We start from the raw sequence: 23112 nt of genomic DNA, 5'->3' as shown, positions 1-23112 counted from the left end.
AGGTCGCAATGCGACCACATTGACTTTCATTGCTTGCAGTGTAGGATATGAGACAAAGCGATCTTTGGCTGTGCGACCTGTGTCGCGGCCAAAGCCGCCATGTAGCACTCGTGTGAATATAGCCTTGGGGTGATTTTACATGTGGCGGATTCGCACAAGATTTGCACAAGTAAAGTCTGCAGCGAATTACAGTACAAGGCAAGTAGATGAGTTTTTATAAATCTCATCCACACGCTGCAGACAATTGAAACTGCAGATTTTCAAATATTTGATTTGTAGTTAATTGAATACATTGGGGGAGTCTACTTTCCTGAAACGAGTCATTTTGGGAGTAGTGCGTAGTGTGACGTAATCGACGCACGTGCAGTAGAGCCGATTCAAACTGTGAAACTTCGGTGGCCCGGTCAATCAGAGAAGGAAGGAAGGGAGGGAGGGATGGACTGGAGAGAGAATGTAGAGCGGTTTGGAGCAATAGTGATGCCCTCCATCGCTCCAAACTGCTCATTTGCATATGAAGAATAAACTTATATTTCTGCAACAGAGCCACGAATCTGAAAAAGGAACACGGCATTATATTCAGGTGAGGCTACACTATCTTACTGTACTGCTGCTTTTATAGGGCAACTTCTGGTGAAAGAATCCATTTAAAGAGAACCTTCCACCTGCCCATACATGTGCAGCATGTAATGGGCAGGGCTGCACAAGCCCTGGGGCACGTTACATTTTTCTCCTACCCTCCTTCGTTATTTAGATATCGGTGCCGTTATATTTAGCACCCGATATTTAAATAACCCTCTGAACGGTCAATGGGGCGTGTTTAGGAAATGCCAAGTGTAACATTGCTGTGACATCGCGAGAGATCGAACTGCCTTGTCCTTGTCTGCCGAGAGCTGGTGAGTGAGAGCGCCAATGCGCGCACAGCTCCGAGCTGCGCGCACACGCTCTCCCCTCTCCAGCTCTTGCTGTGGCATTGTCAATAGCTGATTGGACAGTATCACAGCAATGTTACACGCCCCCTTGCATAAACACACCCCCATTCACAGTTCAAGGGGTTATTTAAATATTGGGTGCTAAATGTAACGGCACCGATATCTAAATAACGAAGGAGGGTAGGAGAAAAATGTCAAGTGCCCCAGGGCTTGTGCAGCCCTCCCCATTACATGATGCACTCAGCTGCACATGTATGGGGAGGTGAAAGGTTCTCTTTAACTTCACAAACACTATTTCATTAGTAGCAATAATGTAATACGATTTTATTTGTGGGGCAGTGAGAGGGGTTCAGACGAGCCAAACACTTTAGACGCTAAAACAAACATGCTTAAAGGGAATGTGTCGCTAGAAATTTTTTAGATTTTTTAAACAGTATATAAATGATTACACATTGTTCTAATTTTTTCACAAGTCAGGAAATATTATAAATTAGATTCTAATTTATAACATTTCCCTGTGCTGGTCACTAGAGGGAGAAATTCCCAAAATTGCAGCATTGGCAGGTGGTAAAGCAACCTCATTGCTTTATGCTGCAAAATTGGGGAAGACACACTCGCTCTAGTGTCCTCACACAATGACCCCTGCTTTATCGGGGCTAGTGCCAGGAGAAAGGAGGGGGTTGAATGTTCAAACCTCCTACACTGTGTGCTGCCATTTTTTGAGCGAATGCAGTGTAGGAGGATTAGATACAGTGGTAATCAGACAGTATAACACACGTACATACACACACATCACATACACAAACATAACTTACCTGCTCCTTCCGCTGCCTCCGCTCCTAGTCCTTGCTTCTGAACATATGGACGGAAGCCGCGACCGGAAGTAGTCATCTTATTGTCCGGCCGCGGCTTCCGGTCCACATGAAAATGGCGCCGGATGTCGCTCTGCCAAAGACCTTCCTTTTGGACTGTGTGGGAGCGGCGCACGCTATAGTGAATGGAACGGCTCCCGTTTGCATTCTCTATGGGGATGTATGTGCCGTACTCCATCTCTGTGTGTGTCGTTAATCGACACATACAGAGATGAAAAAAAATGGCAGCCCCCATAGAGAAGTAAAAGAAAGAAAAAAGTACAACACAAAAACACAAATAAATAAAATGTAATTTAATGACATACTAAAAGCAATAACATATATATTTAAAAAAAATAATTCTGTGACACCTTCCCTTTAAAAGCGTTTTACCAGAATAAAAAAAAAACAATCCCCAAGATAGGTAATCGTTGTTTAATCACTGGGGGCCCCACCGATCGAGAGAACAGGGTCAAAAACAGCCTGTCCTCCTTTACTGCAGTGAGGAGAACATTGAATAGAGCTGTGGTTGATCCTGCGCTGCTGCTGCTGCTGCTGCTGCGTATAAAGTCTATGGGAATGACGGCAACAGACAAGTACAGAGCTGACGCTTTTTATCAGTCCCATAGACATTGACCGTGGCTCCATTCAAGCTCCTCCTCGCTGGGGGCTTTGTAGTGAGGCGGCCCTGGGGGTTCAGGACCCCGTTCTCGCGATCGGTCGGGTCCCCAGTGACAATTATCACCTATTTTGTGGATAGGTGATTATCTTTATTCTGGGATAGCCACTTTTAGGGGTTAACCGCCAAGCCCCCTTCGACATGAACCTCTATAGTCAGCCAATACATATTACCTATTAAATCGCCAGCCTTACATCCACGTTAACCCTTAAGTCACAAGTCCCCCTCTAAATTAAGCCCTAAATAATCAGCCTCCAGGTTAACCACATAGCAAATCCTCGGCCCATTATCCACGGTAGATGCAGCTAGAGTGGAGCGGTTTATAGGCGGTCACGTGACAATAACGACCAGCTCTGCAGTCCCCCCTCCCCGGCTTCACATTCCTGCCTGAAATCAATAAGCGTGTTGCGAAGCCGTACTCACGTCGCCATTTTTATGGTGGGCATGGTGTTCTACGGGGCGCCCAAGGGATCAAAATACCATAAAATCCAAACGAGCAGTAACAGCATGTGCAGTGTTTCCAACGCGACCTAAAATCCCCCAGCAGAGGCGTGTGTTCTCCCCGCCCCTCCGTCTCTCAGTCACTAGCTGGCTTGTAAGGGGACGGAAGTTTGTGGCTGGTGCATCAATGAGGAGAGCCTGTGCATGCTGCAGGCAAGCGGTCCGGGGCATGGATGGGCCATAAGCCGGAGAGGAGGTGAGACTGGCGGATTATTGACTGCGGGCTTTGTATGCAACCGGACGTTCCGCTTTTTGTTACATTCCTGTCAGTGATTATGAAAACCTGCAAGGGAGGAGGAGGAGGTATGAGGCACTGCAGTGTGTGTCACGTCTTTACCCTGCACTTGAGGCATCTTCACTGCCATTACTAGGGGATTTCTACCTGACCCGACTCCATTCCTCTAGTACCTAGAAGGAAATCCTGTATATCTAGTGAGGAAGAAAAGTCACATGTAAAGTCCCACTTATGTATTGTGGACAGTTGTATAAATCTCTCAATATAATGTTACTATAGGAAATGCTCCCTTTATCATCTTCGGCACTCCAGCTGTTGTAGAACTACAACTCCCAGCATGCCCTGACAGTCTACCCCTGTCAGGACATACTGGGAGTTGTAGTTTCACAACAGCAGGAGTGCCGAAGGTTGCTGACCCCTATGTAGTACAATAGCTTTCCCTCCTGCATATGTATGGTGAGTTCCTTATTATGTTTTATGGAATTGCTAGTTCTCTAATTCCCTAATAAAGTTCAATTTAAAGAGGACCCATCACCTCTCGACATTCTGTTTTTAGTAAATACTTGTATTCCCCATGAAATAACATTTCTGGAGCATGTTTTCTTAGAGCCCTACATTGTGCCATTCCTCTGTTATTCTTCCTAGAAATTTATAACTAAACTCACAACTGTGTTTTACCATTCCCCTTGTATAAGGGGTGTGTCCTTGCAGTATGACACTTATCACTGATTGGACAGTGTGTGTGTGTAAGGACACACCCCCAACTGGTAACACTGTTCTCAATTTGTTCATCTATTTCTAGGAGGAATAGCAGAGGAGCGGACCAACGTAGAGTTCTAAGGAAATATGTTCCAGAATTGTCGTTTCAGGGCCAATACAAATATTTACTAAAACAGACATGTCACAAATTAGAAGAGTCCTGCGCTTGTGTCAGTGCCGCTGCCATCTGCCACAACAGTCTCACGTGCAGCACTTTTGTTTCTAGGTATTTTTCAGTAGTTTTATATTGTGTTCTCGTTGGCAAATTAAATATAGAGTTTATAGAACAGGTCCAAAGACTGGCTACAAAATCGGTGGTAGGTCTTAAAGCATCACTCCTATCTAAGACATTTATGGCTTATTCACAGGGTATCCGGTAAATGTCTAATAGATGCGGTCACACCTCTGGTACCTGCACCTTTGTCCAGAGCAGGTGCCACCCGATCCCCGCCCTGCTTGCTCAGCTGTTTCCATAACTCCCATTGGTATCAATTGAGATCTTTGAACATGTGCGGACACCTTTCCATTGATTCTCCACCTCACCAGGGTGGGACCTGCATCTATCAGACATGTATGGCATATCCTGACATGTGCTATTTTTTGTATTTGCGAACCATGCTCCTATACTTATTAGGCTGGGTTCACACAACCTATTTTCAGGCGTAAACGAGGCGTATTATGCCTCGTTTTACGTGTGAAAATAGGGCTCCAATACTTCGGCAAACATCTGCCCATTCATTTGAATGGGTTTGCCGACGTATTGTGCAGACGACCTGTCATTTATGCGTCGTCGTTTGACAGCTGTCAAACGATGACGCGTAAATTGACTGCCTCGGCAAAGAAGTGCAGGACACTTCTTTGCAGCGTAATTTGAGCCGTTCTTCATTGAAGTCAATGAAGAGCAGCTCAAGATTACGGGCGTCAAAGACGCCTCGCATAATGCGAGGAGGAGCTTTTACGTCAGACGTAAAAGACAGTTCTCGTGTGCACATAGCCTTACTGTGAGCATGGTCCGCAAATGCGGATGACACTCCGCTGCCCGTAAATACTGCACGGACGTGTGCATGAGGCCTTAGAGTATGTTCACACAGGCAAATAACAGGCGTATTTCAGGGCATAAAACGCCTCATAATACCCCTCAAAATAAACTTCCATTACGCCTAGAAACCGCTCCCAATAAATTCCAAGGGAAATACGCCTTATCTGAACTACAGTGTATTTTTACGCCTCTGAATTCAAATACACTGCGTAAAAAATATGCCTCGTAAAACGAAATGGCATGTCACTTATTGAGGTGTTTTTTTTTTAAAACTGATTTTCCATTCCCAGTACAAAAAAAATCACTTTAAAAAACACGCCTCAAAAAACGGTGCAAACACCAAAAATGATCTGAGAATTCTCTCCAAAAAACACCTGGATTCAGAGGCTGTTTCCTCTTGAAATCGGCCTCGTATTTTTCTGCCTCAAACATATGCCATGTGAACATACCCTTAGATGTGAATATCCCTTTAAACATAAAATTATTCCTATGGGGGTAAGTTCACACAGGGCAGATACACTGAGTAAATTTACACAGCATATCCGCCCTGTTGCTCGCAGGGAACTCCAGATGAAAAACTGCGCCAAATGTTGGTGTGGTTTTTCACCTAGCACGTCTGTTGAAGAAATCCTGCAATGAAAAAAAAATAAAAATAAAATCTGGATATGCATACAATGGTGACGTGTATCTCCACCGTCCTGACGTTTTGCAGCCCTGGGGTGACGTTTCATTCCATGTGACTGCTGCAGCCTGTGATTGGCTGCAGCGATCACGTAGGATGAAATGTCATTCCAGGAGGCGGGCCTGAACGAGAAAGCACAGAATTCTGGGTAAGTATAAGACTTTTTTTTTTTTCCTGAGTTGCATTTTTTTGGGGATCGCAGCTTTTCCACTGCAAAAATCGCAACATCTGCTGTTTGTTGAATTGATTTCAATGGGGAAACCCGCAACGAAAAAGCAGCCGTTACCCAAATTCAATTGACATGCTGCGGATTAAAAAAACGCACTGCAGGTCAATTTCTGAGTGTTTTATCCGCTTATCATTTATGCAGTGTGTGTATAAATAATTTCAAATCTCATCCACTCTGCTGCTACTGTATTACGTTGTACATTTTCCGCCAGGAAATCCGCGGTATTTACGCTACGTGTGAACTTACCCTGAATGTGAGTCCCATAGGAATGCATAGAGAAACTCGCTGCTGGTCCACACCGAAGACACTGGATAGTCATAGTGCCGGGCGGGTGATATAATGCTGTAACGGAGCTGATAATTTGGCAATACAGTACGCAGCAGGGGCTTGTCCACACGTTACGGAAGCGCCGCAGAAAATTTCTGCAGCAATTCCGTTGAAAATAGGAGACATTCTGCTGAGGAAAAAACGTACCTTTTTACTGCAGAAAATGGTGAGTATTTTGCGGCATTTTTCTCAATTCTGGAAGATGGTGAAATCTCCTCTGAAAAACGCAACCATTCAGTCCACTTTCCACAGCAGGAATTGACATGCTGCGGTACGAAAATATGCACCGCAGGTCAATTTCTGGTCAGAATTTTTACGCAGCGTGTGGATGAGATTTGTTAAATCTCACCCACTGTGCTTCTACTGTATTCTGCTGCGTCGTTTCCATCCGCAATTCCGGACGGAAAATTAGCAGCAATTCCGCAACGTGTGGACAAGCCCGTAGAGGATAACCTGCACTACCTTTGCTTGCATTTGTAAAGTACATCCGGTAAAAGATAAAATAATTTCCTTGAGGGCTTCTTTAAAGAGGTTCTGTCACCAGATTATAAGTGCGCTATCTCCTACATAATCTGATTGGCGCTGTAATGTAGATAACAGCAGTGGTTTTTATTTTGAAAAACGATAATTTTTTAGCAAGTTATAAACAATTTTAGATTTATGCTAATTTTGTTTCTTAATGCAAGAAAGTGTATGACGCTGACCAATCAGTGACCAATCAGCGTCATACACTTCTCCATTCATGTCCATTTGTACTCAGCACAGCGTGTGCTGTCACATACACCAATATTAACTTTATTGAAGTCTCTTGAGAGTGAATAGACATCACCTCCAGCCAGGACGCAATGTCTATTCACACTCCTGACACTTCGGTAAAGTTTGTGTGGGACTTAATCACAGCACTGCCTGATCTCAGGAGATCACGCTGTAAATGACAGCACAGCTGTGCTGTGTGATTAAGTCCCACAAAAACTTTACCGAAGTGTCGGGAGTGTGAATAGACATTGTGTCCTGGCTGGAGGTGATGTCTAATCACTCTCCAGATACTTCAGTAAAGTTAATGTGGGTGTATGTGACAGCACGGCCTGATCTCGCGAGATCACGCTGTGCTGAGTATGAATCGAGAGAAGTGTATGACGCTGACTGGTCAGCGTCATACACTCCTCTGTACAACGCCCACTTGGTCAAAAGTTAAAAAACGCCCAGTTGGGCATTAAGAAAGTAATTAGCATAAGTCTAAAATTGCTCATAACTTGCTAAAAAATTATAGTTTTTCAAAATAAAAACCACTTATCTACATTACAGCGCCGATCACATTATGTAGGAGATAGGCCACTTATAATGTGGTGACAGAGCCTTTTTAAGCGCTGTCCCTTCTGCTCCGATCAGTTGTTTTGGTCTGTCCTGGGCGAGCTGAGGTTAGCCTGGTAGTGCCTATAGACTGATAAAGCTGAATGGGCACAATGCTCAGCAGGCGGCTTCTGCACCTTCGTTCCATCGATCAAAGGAAGTCATGTTAGTTGTACTTTAAAATGTATGGCCACATTATATCGATATTTTAGTTTATGTATAGATTAAGGCCGGGTTCACGTAGCGTAAATACTGCAGATTATTATTGGGGAATATCTGCAGCGTAATACAGTAGCAGCAAAGTGGATAAGATCTGAACAAATCTCCACATGCATAAAAAAAAAGCCAAAAAAAGTTCATAAATTGGTCTGTGGTGCGTTTTTTTTAATCCTTTTAATCCTTTTTTGTCCTGAAGATATACCATCAATTACTTATGACTGCACAACCCCTTTAATGTAAACTGTGAAGTTGTGTGGACTCTAACTTAAAGAGAACCTTCCACCTAGGGATGTCACGATACCAGAATTTAGACTTCGATACTGATACTTTGTGTATCAGTATCAGTATTTTTGCTTAAAAAACCTCTGAAAATCCCTTGAAAAAGCTCCTTATTTTCATACGTTTTTGAGTTTGCGTGTGCACATACATACCCTTATTAAACCCATCATGTTTCTCAATCGTGATGGGTTAATGTGTAAGGTACATGATGGGGTTAATTACTGTTAATGTGAGGCACGTGGAGGTTAAATTCATCACACCTCGTGCCCCAAAATAAGTGAAAGAAAGTATATTTTTTTTTTTTGTTTGTTTTTTTACAGCGTACACATCATAAATGACTCAAAAAAAATAGTTCTGCAGGTTATTACGGCTGCGCCAATACGGAATGTGTGTATATTTTATGTATTGAGACTTATTTTAATGTTTATTTTAAAAAAGGTGTATGTGTATTTTTTTAAATTTAACATTACTTCCTGTTTTTACTTTTATTTTTAAACTTTAATGTACTGGTATATGTCTATAGAACAGTACATTAGTCTGTGTATGGATAGTACACAGGCAGTTGTTAGGACATACCTAAGTATGCCCTAATAACAGGAAATATGGTAAGACAGCCCTGGGGTCCTTCAATGGACCCAGGGCTATCTGCCCATATATGGTATGTCCCTCAATCGCGTCACAGGTATTTCCTGTGACGCGATCCAAGGGGCATCCCCTTCTCATTCACCCCTTGAATGCTGCGGTCTGCTTTGATCGCAGCATTCAGGGGAATAACGGCGGAGATGAGAGGTTTCTCTCATCTCCGCCATTAGAGCGGGGCTGTGGCTGTGTAATACAGCCATTACCCTGCTCCTGACAATAAGGCCGGATTCACACGAGCATGTGCGTTTTGCGCGCGCAAAAGGTCCGTGTGTCATCAGCATATGGTGCGCGGCTGCGTGATTTTCACGCAGCCGGCATCATGATGACACTCTGTTTTTATGTTTACAAACAGAAAACACGTGGTGCTTTTCTGTTGTCATTCATAGTTTTTACTACTGTAGCGCGCATTACACGCGGCACCCGGAAGTGCTTCCGTGGGCCGAGCGCGATTTGCATGCACCCATTGACTTCAATGGGTGCGTGCAGTGTGAAACACGGGCAAATATAGGACATGTCATGAGTTTCACGCAGCGCACATACGCTGCGTGAAATTCACTGACAGTCTGTACGGCCCCATTAATTAACATAGGTCAGTGCGACGCGCATGAAAATGACGCGCGTAGCACGGACGTATTATACGTTCGTGTGAATAAGGCCTAAGTGTGAAAACTCATCATGAGGTGATGCGGCCGTTGTGCACTAATGAGCGGCGGTTCAGGCACTGAAGACAGAACATGGGGGTGTTTTGCAGTGCGCCTGCCATGTTCGGTCTTCATTGCCGGCAATCATTAGTGCAGCGCCGGCTGCATCACATCACGCTGACATTGCGCACTTGTCAGGACTCAGGAGCGGGGCAATGTCTATATAACAGAGCTGCAGCCCCGCTCTAACAACATTCATGTGTTACTATACTAAGATGTGCGGCCGCACAGCTTAGTATCGAAATACATGAAATAACGGTATCGAGCTGTTTGAGGGTGCATGGTATCAAAACAGTATCAAAGTTTCGGTGCATCGTACATCCCGATTTTCACCTGCCCACAGCTCCGAGCTGCACGCGCACACGCTCCCCTCTCTCCAGCGCTTGCTGTGGCACTGTCCGTAGCTGATTGGTCAGTGTCACAGCGATGTTACACGCCCCCTTGCCCGTTCAGGGGGTTATTTAAATATCGGGCGCCAAATATAACGGCACCGTTACCTAAATAACGGAGGCGGGTAGGACATTTTTTTTAAAGTGCCCCAGCGTTTGTGCAGCCTTGCCTATTAGATGCTGCACTCAGCTGCACATGTATGGGCAGGTGAAAGGTTCTCTTAAAGGTTTACTTCTGAAAACAAAAACCAGTATGTGTAGTACAATGAAGTGTAATGAAATAACCAGATATTACTCACTTCCTGCGCTCTGATCGTGCGGGTCACATGTGAAATGTGTTTCAAACTGGGAAGGGTGGAATAAGACGTTACATAAGCTGTTTAAGACAAAGAGTAAGTTCACGCTGCAGGTTCGTTGCAGAAATATCTGCGACTACAAATCTGTTCCAATCATCTGAATGGCGTTTGCAGAATTCCATGCACCTGCTGCAGAAACAACCACAATCCGATGTATGGAACGGATTCTCAAATTTTTACAACAAATCTGTTGCATGTGAACTTACCCCAAAGAGCACCCATCACTTCCTGTCAATTGTAAGTGGTGGGAAAAAAATGTTTTTATGATATTTACTAAATTCAGTCTTATGTACAATGTACAGTACCTATTGAAATGTGCACCCAGAGATATGGTCCACTGTTGTGTTGGCTCCCTCTTTGCTAACTTGCTGTATTTAGCCAACAGGGCGTGAGCTATCCTCAAGCTGCCTCGCACAGATTGGTCAGAGGCAGGGAAGGTAGCTCCACCCGTGAGCCAACACAACAGTGGACCATATCTCTGGAGCAGGGGGGTCCAGAAAGAAAAAAGGGCTGGAATCAGGGAGACTGTGCTATTTTGGTAAGTAAACAAGTTCAACTTATATCACCTAGTCCTCTTTAAAACTTGTCCTGGTAAAAGTGATGGATAAGTGTTAATATCCATTGTGGGTGTCCGTTCATTTTCATACTTATAGAAGGCCTGGTTGTCTATAGATTCACCTGCAGCTCTAGAGCAGTGGCTCCCAAACTTTCTGAGGCCGGGACCCACTTTTGTCTGGGACGTTTGTTTGGGACCCCCCATTACCGTACTCAGCCCCATTTCATCTGACTTATGTCAACATTATTCGTAGTCAGGTGCTGGTACTTATCTCCATTCAAAAAATAAATCCCTGCAACATCGAAAACAACTATAATTGTGCGGGTGGGGGAGTATTCAAGGTATCCCTCTGCTGTGCGTCGCTGAGGCTTGACTATTACCGTTGATGGTGGGTCATGTGAAACGACCCATCCATCAGTGGCCATCAGAGGCATATCTAGGGATTTGGCACAGGGGGGTAAAATGCATCTGAGTGGGCCCCCCACACAGTATAATGACTCCTTAGTGGCCCCCACTCAGGATAATGCCCCCTTATAGCCGCCCCCACTCAGGATAATGCCCCCATATAGCTGCCCCCACGCAGGATAATGCCCCCATATAGCTGCCCCCATGCAGGATAATGCCCCTATAGATGCCTCCCCACACAGGGTAATGCCCCTATAGATGCCTCCCCACACAGGGTAATGCCCCTATAGATGCCTCCCCACACAGGGTAATGCCCCTATAGATGCCTCCCCACACAGGGTAATGCCCCTATAGATGCCTCCCCACACAGGGTAATGCCCCCATAGCTGCCTCCCCACACAGGATTATACCCCTATAGATGCCCCCCACACACAGGATATTTGCCCCCCCATACCCAGTATAGTGCACCCATAGCGCCTAATAAAAAAAAGACTATCCTTCTGCTACTCTGGTCTGTGCAGTGTGTGACTCGGCACAGACAGGCACGATGAAGTCACTACATCGCGCCTGTCGGCTGGCATTACATAGTGAATGCTGGAGTGAGAAGCCGTGAGCTCCCTGCTCCAGCATTGGATTGAACTGTATATACAGTTAAACCGGGACATGCCACCACTGGGGGACCGGCCATGGGGCCATCGGTGAGTGACTCATGGCCCCCCGGCGGTCTTCACACGACCCCCAGTTTGGGAAACACTACTCTAGAGTATGTTTACTAGCTGTTCCATAAAAACATGATTGGTGAAAGTATCAGCGGTCTGACTTTTATGACATAACACTCGATATAGCCATAAAAGGCTTAAAGAGGACTTGTCACTTATCCTGACATGACTATATTTTAGTAAATAATTGTATTCCCCATGAAATAGCAATTCTGGAGCATCTTTTCTTCGACCTCTATGTTGTGCAGTTCCTCTGCGATTACTCCTAGAAATGTATGAATAAATTGACAATGTGCGAATTGGACATTGTCAGTCTGTAATCCGTGCTGATAGTGAGACTGTATATGGACGCGCTCCTTTCACAAGGAATATGGTAACACCCAGTTGTGAATTTATTCATAAATTTCTAGGAGGAACAACAGAGGACTGGCGTAACGCAAAGTCCTAAGAAAGGATACTCCAGAATTTTTATTTCATGGAGAATACAGGTTTACACTAAAACAGACATGTCAGGAGAGCAATGTCTTCTTTATCACAGGGCTGGACATGTCACAGTAAGCAAGTAGACAATGCTGGTTCCTGTCTTTGGTTTTGTTTCTATTGATTTCTATGAAACTTTTTATTACCTGACCACTAAAAAAAAATAATGATTGGCTTCTGGAGTGGCAACTAAAAGTCTGCAATAATATGTATATTACAGACTTTACAAAAATAAACTTCAGTTTATTATATAATGCTTAGCAGTCAAAGCTGGTTATTCAGATCTACAGAAGATGAAGGGGGCAGCTGGAAGAACCTGAACGTACACGTACTTTGGGTCAGCCACATCCTGCGTGTCGGTGACTAGGAATGAGGGAGTAGTGTGATCTGAAAAGCACCTCTGTGTGAGAAGTTAAACATCTACCCTGTCCGTTCTGGCTTATTGATTTAAATTTGCCGTGATAAAGCAGCTGTGTCAGTCTATCTTGCTTAGGCTGACTACACACAGCGTCTGTGCACTTATCCTAATGTATATACAGGGAAAAGCCTCCCTATTCACCAGACAGAAACCTCTGGCCGGTATGCGTCAGCATAACCCTTTTTCAACTGTATAGGAAAGTGCAGCAGATAAGCAATTCCAGCTCTTGAGGCCATGCACATACATTATTTGGAAAACCATGTGTGTTCTGATAGTTAGTCCAGAACTACTACTTCCTCCCCTCGTTGTCTGGTATTCCATTAGAAACTATTGTATTTTGGCTGGGGAGAAATCCTGATTCAGCACTGGGTCCTGGCCGTCACCTTCCACTCTTTGGCAGCCAAATAAATAGTTACGTGGAACAGTTTTTAAGTCGCAACAAATCTGCCACATGTGAACATACTTAAGTGGAAATGGCTGCTCACGACCAAGCGTAACTGTAGTTAACAAATGTTCTTGACTACCTATTACAGTCTGCTTGTTCTTGGGCAACTGCTTTACTGCATGTCTCTGTAGTAAAAGTGCCTTCCTGCCTCGGAGAAAGCAATATGCTCAAGACACATTTCTTTCTACCACATGAGCGAATACAGCAGAGACCTATTCATCTGGTACCCCTTTAAATAAAACATTTTGGCAATTGAATTGTAGTAGCACATACAATGGAATGTCTTTCATATGCACTTGACTAGCATCGGCTGACTTGTATGCTTTGAAACTGGTTACATAGAAATACATACAAGATGAATAAATGGCAGCTGGAACTACCTGATGCCAATAAGCACATGAATGTACGCAGTACTTTGACACGCAGGAGGTCACCGAGCCAATGTGTAATAACGCAGGAGGGAAGTGCGAGGAGGCTTCAGTCATTTGCCATGGGAACAAAACACCTCTGTATGAGAGATTCTGTGGCAGTTATGTCTTCATACACTCCGAGAGCTGGTCTACTACTACCTCAACTATTAGCAACTGCAGGGAAAATTGCCATAGCTTCTCATGCATGTTGTGCAACTCCTGCATCATTCAAAAAAAGTTTAAAGTGTTTGCCATGTTCTGACAACCTATCCACCGGATAGGTCATCCGTAAATGATTGGTGCGGGTCTGACACCTGGACCCCGCACCGATCAGCTGCTGCAGCTTCCTCCGGGCATTAGACGATATTGCCGGAAGCAGATGGTTGCGGTCAAAGAATAGCAGCCGAGCTGCGGTACGGCAGCTCTGCTCCTATTCAAGAGAATAGGAGCAGAGCCGCAGTTGTGCCTAATGGTCACTACGCGGTGGTCGGAGCCATCTGCTTCCGGTCTCCAACTACTGCATACCGTTCAAAACATCCGGTGCCCGTAGGCAGCCGTATTAACTGATCGGTGCGGGGTCCGGGTGTCAGACCCGCACTGATCATATACAGATGACCTATCCGGTGGATAGGTTATCAGAACGTGGAAAACCCCTTTAAACTTTGATCTGGGCATGACGGGGTTAATGGAGTAGTTGGTATGTATGCAAACCTTTGGCTGTAGTTTCATATGGAAATAGTGTTCATATTGGCACACTTTTGTTTTAGTTGTATTTGGTCATTTAAAGGCTATGTTCACACAGGGTCGGAGACGCTGCATAAAAGTACACAGCGTATCCGCCCTGGGCATCACAGGGAATTCCAGCTGAAAAACAGCACCAAATTGTAGTGCAGTTTTTTGTCTGGAATGTCCGATGCGGAAAACTGCACATAAAAAAAAAGTTTCATACTTGCCTGTATCCATGGCAGACATGTCCCGCTGCAGCCCGGCCTCTTGGGATGACATCTGCTGCAGCGATCACATGGGATGAAACGTCATCCCAGAAGTTGCGTTTTTTGCAGCGGAATAGCCGTTTTTCCTGGCACCGCCACAAGGGCACTCGGAGGATTCCCCGCCTCTCAAGGGACAGGAAGCCACAATGGACACCGAGATGAAAGGCCCCTTCTCCATACCTTATCCAGTTGTTTCCTGTCCCTCAGGGAAGCATGGACATCTCCTGCATTGTGGAAGAGCAGGAATGGAGATTTTCGCCCAGCCTTGTTTCTGCCCGCTTCCCACCTTCGGTGGGGTCCAGAGGGCTGGTGCAGTGAGCGGGACCGCGGGTGGCTTACGGGCTTCCCTCCCGCTCTTTTGTGAAAGTCCTCCACTGGAGGTGCCCCCGGGACCGGTTCCTTGCTTAGCGGGAACCTGGATCAGGCACCGAGTGCCTCGGTAGACAGGGATTCTCTTGGCCGGGAGTCCCTCTCTTTCTGGGTCTCTGTGTTTCCAGTCACATGGGGCGACGTGCACGCATGTACGTCGGTGTCATGACGCTGAGATCCGGAGGAGAGCGGAGATTGGCTGAAACAGGCAGGTTGCGGGGCCTAGCGAATTGGGCGCCGGAATTCAAACTTTAAAGACTGCTGGTAAGTGTATGCCTGCGTCTTCTCACCATGTCTGTTCCCTCTGATGTAGTGGATCCCCGCAAGTCTGCAGATCCTGTGGTTGCCTCTGGCCTGGTATGTCCCTCCTCCTCCTTGTTACTTCTCCCTCCCTCCTTTGGCTAGGTTGGAGGCTGAAGCTGTTTTGCTAGTGACTTCTTCCTTTCTCCTAGTTTACCACAATATGACACTTTTTTGTGATTTATTTATTTAAGGAAATTGCTCTGCCTAAGCGGCCGGTTAAGAAATGTGGAGTCTGTAAAAAGTCACTGTCCTCAACTTATAAGAAGGCATTCTGCTCAAAATGCATTCAGAAATTTGTGGTGGATGAAGCACTGTCTTTTCTGGATAGTTTAAAATCTATTATTAAAGAGGAAGTTATCTCTTCTCTTTCTCTTCAATTAGATGCTCGTTCTCTCAGGCCCTCTACTTCTAGCAGCCATCAACCCTCTATACCCTCTACAGCTCTGGTATTATCATCCGACCCTGATGAAGAAATTCAGTCCCAGATTGACTCAGATTCATCAGATGACACTACTGGTATGTCCTGCAGTCTGATGGAAGATAGTGTCTTCTCAAAGCCATTCGGGCTACCGTGAATATTGAGGATACTAGAGAACCTTTCTCCATTCAGGATCAGATGTTCCAGGGCCTGGGAGAAAGGCGAAAACTAGTGTTTCCTGTTCATAAGAACGTCAAGAAACTGATATCTAAAGAATGGAAGGATCCTGAAAAGAGAACAACCGTTTCCGACACCTTCAAACGCAAATATCCCTTTGCTGAAAAAGATTCGGAACTCTGGGACAAAGTTCCAAAAGTAGATGCCCCTGTAGTTGGTATCCTCAAGAAATCTTCACTACCGTTTGAGGATATGTGTTTACTGACCCCGTGGATAAGAAAGCGGAAGCTCTTCTAAAGAGAACGTGTGAAGCTTCCACAGCAATTTACCAGTTTAGGCCAGGGATCTCGGCTACCTGTACAGTGAGATCGCTTTCTCTCTGGATCGATCAACTGGGAACCCATCTTGCAGCTGGTACTCCCAGGGAAGACCTCACCTCATCCTTACCCATGTTGAAGAAAGCTGCCAACTACCTAGCAGATGCCTCAGCGGATTTAGTTAAGCGGTCAGCTAGATTTGCTGCATTATCTGATGCAGCAAGAAGGTCCACCTGGTTAAGGAGCTGGTCCAGGGATCCTCGTTCTAAGAATAAGCTCATAGGCATTCCCTGTGAAAGAGACTGTCTATGTGGATCTGGATTAGATGACCTCTTAGAAAAGGCGGCAGAAAAGAAAAAGAAGTTCCCAGTAGATCAGAAATTCTTTCAGCAACGAAGATCCTTTCGTAACCAAAAAAATAACCATTATGGTGGAGGACAGGATTATAAAAGGAAGCAGGAATCATCTAAGTTTCAACCTTGTAGAGGCAAGGGAAAAAATTTCCTGTTCAACCGGGACAATCCGTCCCGTCACCTTCTACAGTGATGCCAGATGTCCGATAGGTGGAAGGTTAAAACATTTTTTAGTAGCCTGGGAGAAAAACCCCATTCTCCTTGGATTCTAAACATAATTCATCACAGCTACCAGCTAGAATTGCTTTCCTTCTTTCCACAAAGGTTCCTATCTATGAATCACCTTTCCACAGAGTGAGATATCTCTAGAAAAAATTTTTTTACTCCTTCTTCAGAAACATGTCATCACTGGGGTGGCAAAATCCCAAGAAGGTTAGGGGTTCTATTCTCCTATTTTTCTTGTAATAAAAAAAAAACAACGAAAAAACAGATAGCTCAGCGAGAGCTTTAATTAATCTATAAGCCCTCAACCATTATTTAATACACAAGAAATTCAAGATGGAGACTATAAAATTCACTGTAAACTTTCTATCTCCAGGTTGTCATATGGTTACACTGGTTTTAACCAACGCCTAATATCACGTTCCGATTCACCCAGAATCTCAGATGTTTCTGAAGGACGGCCGTATTTCTCAACAATACAATTAATTATTTTCAATTCCAAGCTCTCCCATTCGGTCTCTGTGCAGCACCAAGAATTTTTACAAAGGTAATGGCGGAAGTTACAGGGTTTCTCCATCTGAACGGGGTCCAGATAATTCCTTATCTGCTGCACAACTGTTGCTGGATCTGAAACTTGTCCTTCAAACTTTCTCCTCCCTAGGTTGTTTGATAAATGACAGGAAATCGGACCTCCTCCCAAACCAGAAAAAGCGTTTCCTAGGGGTCATTCTACACTCGCTGAGAATGTCCTCATACCTTCCAGAAGAAAAACAAATTTCCATCCCATTGAAAATGTCTTTCTTTTGCAGAAGAAGTTATCACTCCATTCGACAAGTTATGACGATCTTGGGCCTCCTAACCTCAACGATCCCAGCAGTCCTCTGTGCTCAAGCCCATTCAAGACCCTTGCAGCGGTTTCCCCTCTCTGTGTGTGACAAGAACCAATCCTCTCTGGACAGGACAGTCAAATTACCTTCAGAGGTAATGTTCTCCCTAAACTGGTGCCTAATATCAGCTCGTCCCTTGGAGACCAAGCCCTCAACTAGTAGTCACGACAGATGCCAGTTGTTGGGGCTGGAGAGCCCACACATCCTCTTCTCTGGTTCAGGGCTTATGGAATCCTCTGATGGGACGAGCATCCTCCAATCTGAGAGAGCGATCAGCAGTGAAAGAGGCACTTCAGGCTTTACAATCTTCTCTGCAGTGCAGACATATAAAGATCCTATCAGACAATGTGACCACCGTGGCATACCTAAACAAACAGGGTGGGTGGACCAGAAGCAAGGTCCTGTACCAAGTAGCAGCTCAAATACTAATATGGGCAGAGAAAAACATCCTCTCCATATCAGCCTTACATTTAAGAGGAAAAGAAAATATAACAGCGGATTTTCTCAGCAGAGTGTCTCTAAGCGAAGGAGAATGGAAATTAAATCCTTCCATTTTCAGTCAGATTGCCAAAAAATGGGGGATACCAGATCTAGACCTCTTCGTCTCAAAGGAGAACCATCAAGTACCAGCGTTTTACTCCCTCTCTCACAGGGATGATCCGTGGGAAATAGATGCACTATCTCGGGTATGGCCGAGAACCCTTCCTTATGCCTTTCCCCCTTTTTCCCCTGATACCAAAGGTGTTGGCAAAGATTCAGGAAGAAAATGCCAAGGTGATAATGATTACTCCTCATTGGGCCAGAAGATCTTGGTTCCCTCTTCTCCTACAACTGGCAGCAGGGAATTACTGGCCTCTTCCTTCTGTACCGGATCTTCTATCTCAAGGGCAGGTTTGTCATCCGAACATCCCTCAACTTCGTCTGACGGCTTGGATGTTGAACGAAAGATCCTAAGAAAGATGGGATTCTTTGAGGGTGTTATTTCAAATGCGTCAGAAAGCAGGAAGAAAATCACTTCCAAGATGTATCTAAGAGTTTGAAGCAATTTATCTCTTTTTCACAGGATAAATGGGATAGCTTTTCTAAACCTAGTATTGCATTAATATTTGAGTTTTTTTTACAAAAGGGTCTAGAAAAGTGCCTAAAAACCAGCACTCTTAGAGTGCATATATCAGCCCTAAATGCTTTTTTGGATTGCAAATTAGCTGAGAATTCTTTTGTTAGAAGGTTCATAAAGGGGTCTGAATGTCTACGTCCAGTGTTCCACTCTTTAGTTCCCCCCCTGGGATTAAATCTAGTACTGTCAGTACTTTCTAATGCTCCCTTAGAAGCCTGAGAGAGATGACCGATATAGGTTCAAACATTTAAAACCATTTTTCTTCTAGTTATAAGAGCCAGAATAATTGGAGAATTGCAAGCTGTTTCCTATAAAGCTCCATACTTTACAGTTTTCCCTGACTGAATCATCCTAAGGCACCAGCCTTCCTTTCTACCAAAGGTCGTATCAAAATTCCACTGTCAACAGCAAGTCTCATTACCATCCTTTTTTTCCCAATCCTTCCAGCATTAGATGTCAAATGATGTGTTCTGGGTTACCTAGAAAGAGTCGCTGACTTTAGGAAGACCGATCATCTCATTGTCCAATTTGGGGGGAAGAACAAAGGAATGGCCACAAGTAAACCCACTATTGCTCTATGGATTAAGATGACCATTTCTACTTGTTACCAGAATAGGAATATATCTCCCAACCATTGGGATTGAAAGCCGACTCTACTAGAGCAGTTTCCACCTCATGGGCTTCCACTTCCATTGATCATATTTGTCGGACAGCTCCCTGGGCTAACCCATTAACCTTGTTTAAACATTACATATTAGATGTTTTGTCTGACAGGGACTTGTCTTTTGGGTGTAAAGTCCTTTAGGAAATTGTCCCTCTCTAAAATTAAATCCCTTTGTTATTCCTCCTATGAGTGCCATTGTGGAGGTGCCAGGAAAAGATGAAAATTACTCTTACTGGTAATTGGTTTCTCTGTAGACCTCCACAATGGCACGGGATCCCCCCCCCCCAATGTTATTTGTTGTTGTTTTTGGGTAGTGTTTTTACCTAAATATTGAATTACTGAAAAGAGGTACTTTGTTATTACAGGATAAGGTATGGAGGAGGGGCCTTTTTATCTCTCTGTCCATTGTTGTTTCCTGTCCCTTGAGAGGCGGGGAATCCTCCTATGCGTGCCGTTGTGGAGGTCTACCGAAAATCCAATTACCGGTAAGAGTAATTTTCATCTTTTCTGCCGCAATAATAGCAACGTCTGCTATTTGTTGTGGGTTTTACTTCCCTATTAGATTCAATGGGAAAAACCTGCAAAAAAAAAAGCAGCCATTCCGCAAATACAATTGACATGTTGCAGGTGAGAAAAAAAATGCACCGCACGTCAATTTCGGAGCGTTTTTTTTCTGCTTCTCATTTACGCAGCATGTGGATGAGATTTGTTCAAATCTTGTCTACTCTGCTGCTACTGTATTATGCTGCGGATTTTCCGCAACGAAAGCTGTTGTGGAAAAACCACATTGTTTACGCTAAGTGTGAACCCGGCCTAAAGCTGGTCAAACTAGATTGTAAACATGGGTGAATCCACTCGGTGCGTATTCCACACTGAAAATCCATGACCGTTACAGTACAATGCATGTGGATGGAGCTTTCAAAACCCTATCCACATGTAGTGGAAAACAATCTGCGCATAATTCAGAGCATGCTGCAGATTTTCACATTTCCATAGTGGTAAAATTTGGTTTTGCTCACCTATGCATTGCAGGCTCCATTACCAATTCCGTAAGATTTGACAGCAAGTATAGCACTTCATGCAGTATTATTTTTGCTGTCAAATAACACAAAACTCTTGACGGTCCCTATAATAAGTCCGTGCGATCTGTTGTACGACAGATCCGGCACAGTATAGTGACTTCCGTTATTAATGGAAGCCATGACGCATATGTGAGCAGAGCTTTAGAAAACCACTGCAAGCCTGAGCATACAGTTTCCATCAACTTTGAGCAATCAGGATTTTTTAATATTCTTCTCACTGCACTGTAATCTCCTGCAGCTGTGATGACCATGCAGCTTGAACCTTGCAGTATCTGTCATCTGAGGTAGGCTTTTTCGCTATATAGACTTCTGACTTAGGCCCTGTTCACATCAGCATCGGGCTTCTGTTCATGGGTTCCATTCGACCTTTCCGTCGGAGGAACCGATGAACGGAAAGCAAAACAGAAACCATGGCTTCCGTTTGCATTACCATTGATTTTCAATGGTAATTCTTCAGTTCGAGTTGGTTTCCTTTCTGTAAAGTTGTTTTTTTTGTGGAAACAATAGCGTTGACTACGCTATTGTTTCCGTCAAAAAAACTGATGCCTTACGGAACGGAAACAAATGGAAACCAATTGCAACGGAAGCTTTACCATTGAAATCCATGGTAATGCAAACAAACTATGGTTTCCGTTTGGCTTTCCGTTCATTGGTTCCTCCGACGGAAAGGTCGGAAGGAATCGATGAATGGAACCTGACGCTGGTTACCTAGCCTTACCGTATGACTAAATACACAGATGTAACATGAGGGGTGGGTTTTATGTAAATTCTTGCGAGCAGGGTCCTCACTCCTCTTGGCTGAATTGTTAATTCGTCTTGTCACTATGTAATGTCTGATATTATCTGTACATATTCCCTCTGAATTGTAAAGTGCTGCGAAATATGTGTCACTATATAAATAAAGATTATTATAATAATTCTAACAATTATGGGACACATTTTCAGTGTACTAACAGTCCTTGTCTGCTGTAAAATAATGCACAATTTACTAATCCACTCTTGATGTCAAGGCTAAGTACACCTTTTGAAATCGTTTTGTTTTTTGTTAAAATAAAAATGTTTATCAGTGTGTTTTTGTGAAACTTTCTAAATACTTTTTATTAAAAATCATTTTTACTTTTGGCGATACAGCTGCTTTGTATCCTGTATACAGAACAGCTGTAACTTTAGTTGTAGTTTTGGTTTAGTGACAGCAGGTCCTGAGTAGAGAGCCGCTCCTTCACACTGGGCGGTACAATAGCCGTGGCAAACGTATGACGCCCAGGGAGTATCATGCACAGATGTAATTAATTAGAATTGGACCAGTGCACAATACTCTCCGGGCATCATTCTAGAGCATCCCTCCGTGCCCGCTGTTAGTTCGGGCAGGAGATTATAACTGGAGGGACATTTTAAGTGTATTTACAAGCCAAAACCAGGTGTGGATCATAAAGGGAGAGAAAGTATAAAGGACAGATACTACTTCTTCCCTTATTTTAAAAGCACTCCTGGTTTTAGCTTCAAAAACTGCAAAAAAAAATCTGCTCAAACATGCAGGTGTGAATATGCCCTAAAAGTAGGTTCACACAGTGGTCATATACGCTGCAGACTTTTCCACAGTGTATATGACCCAGAACACACATTTTCACCAAATGGTGTGCATATGTTTGGCCAAATTTTCCTTTGCGGTTACTTTCACACGGCATTATTCTGGTCAGTATTTTGCATCTGTATTTGTAAGCCAAAACCATTAGTGCATAACATAGATGAGGTGCATGCAGGTGTTCCACTCCTAGTTTCGGCATCCAAGTACTGCAACTAAATACTGCTGTGTGTATGTGGCCTTAAAGGGACTGTGTCATTAGAATTTTCTTTTTTCAGTTAAACAATTAGTATTTAAGTGATTACACATTGTTTTAATTTTTTCACAAGTCAGGAAATACTATAAATTAGATTCTAATTTATAACATTTCCATGTGTTGGCCACTAGAGGGAGCAGTTCCCAAAATTGCAGCATGGTCACTGTGGTAAAGCAACCTCATTGATTTATGCTGCAAATTTGGGGTGGACACACTCTCTTCTAGTGTCCTCACACAATCCCCCCCCCTCCATTATCCTGGCTAGTGCCAGGAGAAGGAGGGGTTTGAATCTCCAAACCTCATACACTGTGTGCCGCCATTTTCTGAGCGACTGCACAGTGTAGGAGGATTAGATACAGGGCTCAGCAAACAGTATAACACGAACATAATACACACATCACATACACGAACATAAATTACCTTCTTCTGCCGCCGCCTCCGCTCCTATTCCTTGCGCCTTCGCTTCGTTGAACATATGGCCGGAAGCCGCGGCCGGAAGTCGTCATCTTACTGTCCGCCAGCGGCTTCTGGTCCACATGAAAATGACGCCGGATTTCGCTCTACGAACTAGCTTTGTTTTGGTCTGTGTGGGAGCGGCGCATGCGCCGTTCCCACACAGACGGCGTACGCTTCTGAGATTGGAATGGCTCCCGTTCGCATTCCCTATGGGGTTGTATGTGCCATATAGCATCTCTGTATGTGTCGTTAATCGACACATACAGAGATGAAAAAAGAATGGCAGCCCCCATAGAGAAGTAAAAATACATTAAAAA

General features: G+C 44.2%; 1 protein-coding gene across 16 annotated transcripts in view; it reads left to right on the top strand.

Moving 5' to 3' along the window:
- The first annotated feature begins 2392 nt into the window (after positions 1-2392).
- The window catches only part of PPIP5K2 (diphosphoinositol pentakisphosphate kinase 2), a 133107-nt gene continuing 112387 nt past the window's right edge, over positions 2393-23112 (top strand). For 3 of the 16 annotated variants that reach the window (XM_075836912.1, XM_075836897.1, XM_075836904.1), the window contains exon 1: positions 2527-3156. The gene's annotated coding sequence lies outside the window, so the exon portion shown is untranslated. The other 13 variants (XM_075836920.1, XM_075836856.1, XM_075836877.1 and 10 more) reach the window with 12 other exon arrangements.

Source organism: Rhinoderma darwinii, chromosome 1 (assembly GCF_050947455.1).
Source record: "Rhinoderma darwinii isolate aRhiDar2 chromosome 1, aRhiDar2.hap1, whole genome shotgun sequence".
NCBI lineage: Eukaryota > Metazoa > Chordata > Amphibia > Anura > Rhinodermatidae > Rhinoderma > Rhinoderma darwinii.
This window is presented reverse-complemented; position numbering and strand designations above follow the sequence as displayed.